Consider the following 6,000-nt stretch of genomic DNA (forward strand, 5'->3'; position numbering starts at 1 on the left):
ATTTTTTAAACTCTTTATGCCTTACTATAGTATGAAGTTTTTATGACTTTTTATGCCTTACTATACTATGACGTTTTATGACTTCTTATGCCTTACTATACTATGACGTTTTATGACTTCTTATGCCTTACTATACTATGACGTTTTATGACTTCTTATGCCTTACTATACTATGACGTTTTATGACTTCTTATGCCTTACTATACTATGACGTTTTATGACTTCTTATGCCTTACTATACTATGACGTTTTATGACTTCTTATGCCTTACTATACTATGACGTTTTATGACTTCTTATGCCTTACTATACTATGACGTTTTATGACTTCTTATGCCTTACTATACTATGACGTTTTATGACTTCTTATGCCTTACTATACTATGACGTTTTATGACTTCTTATGCCTTACTATACTATGACGTTTTATGACTTCTTATGCCTTACTATACTATGACGTTTTATGACTTCTTATGCCTTACTATACTATGACGTTTTATGACTTCTTATGCCTTACTATACTATGACGTTTTATGACTTCTTATGCCTTACTATACTATGACGTTTTATGACTTCTTATGCCTTACTATACTATGACGTTTTATGACTTCTTATGCCTTACTATACTATGACGTTTTATGACTTCTTATGCCTTACTATACTATGACGTTTTATGACTTCTTATGCCTTACTATACTATGACGTTTTATGACTTCTTATGCCTTACTATACTATGACGTTTTATGACTTCTTATGCCTTACTATACTATGACGTTTTATGACTTCTTATGCCTTACTATACTATGACGTTTTATGACTTCTTATGCCTTACTATACTATGACGTTTTATGACTTCTTATGCCTTACTATACTATGACGTTTTATGACTTCTTATGCCTTACTATACTATGACGTTTTATGACTTCTTATGCCTTACTATACTATGACGTTTTATGACTTCTTATGCCTTACTATACTATGACGTTTTATGACTTCTTATGCCTTACTATACTATGACGTTTTATGACTTCTTATGCCTTACTATACTATGACGTTTTATGACTTCTTATGCCTTACTATACTATGACGTTTTATGACTTCTTATGCCTTACTATACTATGACGTTTTATGACTTCTTATGCCTTACTATACTATGACGTTTTATGACTTCTTATGCCTTACTATACTATGACGTTTTATGACTTCTTATGCCTTACTATACTATGACGTTTTATGACTTCTTATGCCTTACTATACTATGACGTTTTATGACTTCTTATGCCTTACTATACTATGACGTTTTATGACTTCTTATGCCTTACTATACTATGACGTTTTATGACTTCTTATGCCTTACTATACTATGACGTTTTATGACTTCTTATGCCTTACTATACTATGACGTTTTATGACTTCTTATGCCTTACTATACTATGACGTTTTATGACTTCTTATGCCTTACTATACTATGACGTTTTATGACTTCTTATGCCTTACTATACTATGACGTTTTATGACTTCTTATGCCTTACTATACTATGACGTTTTATGACTTCTTATGCCTTACTATACTATGACGTTTTATGACTTCTTATGCCTTACTATACTATGACGTTTTATGACTTCTTATGCCTTACTATACTATGACGTTTTATGACTTCTTATGCCTTACTATACTATGACGTTTTATGACTTCTTATGCCTTACTATACTATGACGTTTTATGACTTCTTATGCCTTACTATACTATGACGTTTTATGACTTCTTATGCCTTACTATACTATGACGTTTTATGACTTCTTATGCCTTACTATACTATGACGTTTTATGACTTCTTATGCCTTACTATACTATGACGTTTTATGACTTCTTATGCCTTACTATACTATGACGTTTTATGACTTCTTATGCCTTACTATACTATGACGTTTTATGACTTCTTATGCCTTACTATACTATGACGTTTTATGACTTCTTATGCCTTACTATACTATGACGTTTTATGACTTCTTATGCCTTACTATACTATGACGTTTTATGACTTCTTATGCCTTACTATACTATGACGTTTTATGACTTCTTATGCCTTACTATACTATGACGTTTTATGACTTCTTATGCCTTACTATACTATGACGTTTTATGACTTCTTATGCCTTACTATACTATGACGTTTTATGACTTCTTATGCCTTACTATACTATGACGTTTTATGACTTCTTATGCCTTACTATACTATGACGTTTTATGACTTCTTATGCCTTACTATACTATGACGTTTTATGACTTCTTATGCCTTACTATACTATGACGTTTTATGACTTCTTATGCCTTACTATACTATGACGTTTTATGACTTCTTATGCCTTACTATACTATGACGTTTTATGACTTCTTATGCCTTACTATACTATGACGTTTTATGACTTCTTATGCCTTACTATACTATGACGTTTTATGACTTCTTATGCCTTACTATACTATGACGTTTTATGACTTCTTATGCCTTACTATACTATGACGTTTTATGACTTCTTATGCCTTACTATACTATGACGTTTTATGACTTCTTATGCCTTACTATACTATGACGTTTTATGACTTCTTATGCCTTACTATACTATGACGTTTTATGACTTCTTATGCCTTACTATACTATGACGTTTTATGACTTCTTATGCCTTACTATACTATGACGTTTTATGACTTCTTATGCCTTACTATACTATGACGTTTTATGACTTCTTATGCCTTACTATACTATGACGTTTTATGACTTCTTATGCCTTACTATACTATGACGTTTTATGACTTCTTATGCCTTACTATACTATGACGTTTTATGACTTCTTATGCCTTACTATACTATGACGTTTTATGACTTCTTATGCCTTACTATACTATGACGTTTTATGACTTCTTATGCCTTACTATACTATGACGTTTTATGACTTCTTATGCCTTACTATACTATGACGTTTTATGACTTCTTATGCCTTACTATACTATGACGTTTTATGACTTCTTATGCCTTACTATACTATGACGTTTTATGACTTCTTATGCCTTACTATACTATGACGTTTTATGACTTCTTATGCCTTACTATACTATGACGTTTTATGACTTTTTATGCCTTACTATAGTATGACGTTTTTATAGCTTTTTATGCCTTACTATACTTTGACGTTTTTATGACTTTTTATGCCTTACTATACTATGACGTTTTATGACTTTTTATGCCTTACTATACTATGACGTTTTATGACTTTTTATGCCTTACTATACTATGACGTTTTATGACTTTTTATGCCTTACTATACTATGACGTTTTATGACTTTTTATGCCTTACTATACTATGACGTTTTATGACTTTTTATGCCTTACTATACTATGACGTTTTATGACTTTTTATGCCTTACTATACTATGACGTTTTATGACTTTTTATGCCTTACTATACTATGACGTTTTATGACTTTTTATGCCTTACTATACTATGACGTTTTATGACTTTTTATGCCTTACTATACTATGACATTTTTTAAGCTTTTTATGTCTTGCTCTACTATGTCATTTTTATGTCTTACTATACTATGTTGTTTTTATGACTTTTTATGCTCTGCTATACTTTGACGTTTTTATGACTTTTTATGCCTTACTATACTATGAGGTTTTATGACTTTTTATGCCCTACTATACTTTGCATTTTTATGACTTTTTATGCCTTACTACACTATGACGTTTTTTAAACTTTTTATGCCTTACTATACTATGACGTTTTTGTGAGTTTTTATTCCTCACTAAACTATGACGTTTTATGACTTTTTATGCCTTACTATACTATGACGTTTTTTAAGCTTTTTATGCCTTACTATACTGTGACGTTTTATGACTTTTTATGCCTTACTATAGTATGAAGTTTTATGACTTTTTATGCCTTACTATACTTTGACATTTTTTTAACTTTTTATGTCTTGCTATAATATGTCATTTTTATGCCTTACTATACTATGTTGTTTTTATGACTTTTTATGCCCTACTATACTTTGACTTTTTTATGACTTTTTATACCTTACTATACTTTGACGTTTTTATGACTTTTTATGCCTCACTATACTATGACGTTTTTTAAACTTTTTATTCCTCACTATACTATGAAATTTTTTAAACTTTTTATGTCTTGCTATACTATGTCATTTTTATGCCTTACTATACTATGTTGTTTTTATGACTTTTTATGCCCTACTATACTTTGACGTTTTTATGACTTTTTATGCCTTACTATACTATGACGTTTTCATGACTTTTTATGCCTTACTATACTACAACATTTTTTAAACTTTTTATGTCTTCTATACTATGTCATTTTTATGCCTTACTATACTATGACGTTTTTTAAACTTTTTATGCCTTTCTATACTATGACGTTTTATGACTTTTTATGCCTCACTATACTATGACGTTTTTAAACTTTTTATGCCTTACTATAGTATGACATTTTTATGAATTTTATGCCTTACTATACTATGACGTTTTATGACTTTTTATGCCTTACTATACTATGACGTTTTTTAAACTTTTTATGCCTTACTATAGTATGACGTTTTTTAAACTTTTTATGCCTCACTATACTATTTCGTTTTTATGACTTTTTATGCCCTACTATACTTTGATGTTTTTACGAATTTTTATGCCTTACTATACTATGACTTTTTTAAACTTTTTATGCCTTACTATAGTATGACGTTTTTATGACTTTTTAATGCCTTACTATACTATGCCCTTTCATGTCTTACTGAAAAGAGTATTTCTTATGACAGAAAGATGAACAAATGAGACAATCAGACCAACACGTTACCACATCAATGTGGCTGGTTTTATTCATGCATGAAGGACAGATCTGATACAAGGCACACCAAGGTCTTACTATGAGTAACAAAAGTTTGACTGCTTGAATGGCCTTCTGCTGCTGATTTGCGTGACAAGCTGATGTTGATCTGGAGATCTTCTGGTCTGTGGGGCGTCTTAGTTGTTACTCGTCCTTCTTCGGAGCTCCTGAGGTCATTCTCTCTCCATGGGGCTATAAGCATATACACAAACAAAGGCTTTCATCGATCTTACAAGGACCTCCAGATTTGTCCTAAATACCTCGGTGTCCGGCACATACAGTATATACAGTCAAACATCACTTATATTCTAAAGTCAAAGTTATATGCACCTAAAATATTTAATGCCTTACACTATTCCATGTCTTACTATACTATAATGTTTTTTTTGACTTTTTATGCCTAACTACACTATGATATTCTTATGACTTTTTATGCCTTAGTGTAGTATGACTCTTTTATGCCTTACTATACTATGTCGTTTTTATGGCTTTTTGTGCCTTACTATACTATAACATTTTTATGCCTTATTATACTATGACATTTTTTAAACTTTTTATGCCTTACTATACTATGTCGTTTTTATTACCTTTTAGGACTTACTATACTATGACATTTTATGACTTTTCATGCCTTACTATACTATGTAGTTTTGGTAACTTTTTATGCCTTACTATACCATGTCATTTTTATGCTTTACTATACTATGACGTTTTTAAGACATTTTATGCCTTACTATACTATAACTATTTATGCCTTACTATACTATGACGTTTTTATAACTTTTTATGCCTCACTATACTATGTCATTTTTATGCCTTACTATACTATGTTGTTTTTATGACTTTTTATGCCCTACTATACTTTGACGTTATTTTGACTTTTTATGCCTTACTATACTGTCATTTTCATGCCTATGACGGTTTTTTAAACTTTTTATACCTTACTATACTATGACGTTTTTTTAAATTTCCATGTCTTACTATACTATGTTGTTTTTATTACCTTTTAGGACTTACTATACTATGACATTTTATAACTTTTTATGCCTCACTATACTATGTCATTTTTATGCCTTTATGCACTATGTTGTTTTTATGACTTTTTATGC

Source organism: Seriola dumerili, unplaced genomic scaffold, assembly GCF_002260705.1.
Source record: "Seriola dumerili isolate Sdu_G_001 unplaced genomic scaffold, Sdu_1.0 BDQW01000149.1, whole genome shotgun sequence".
NCBI lineage: Eukaryota > Metazoa > Chordata > Actinopteri > Carangiformes > Carangidae > Seriola > Seriola dumerili.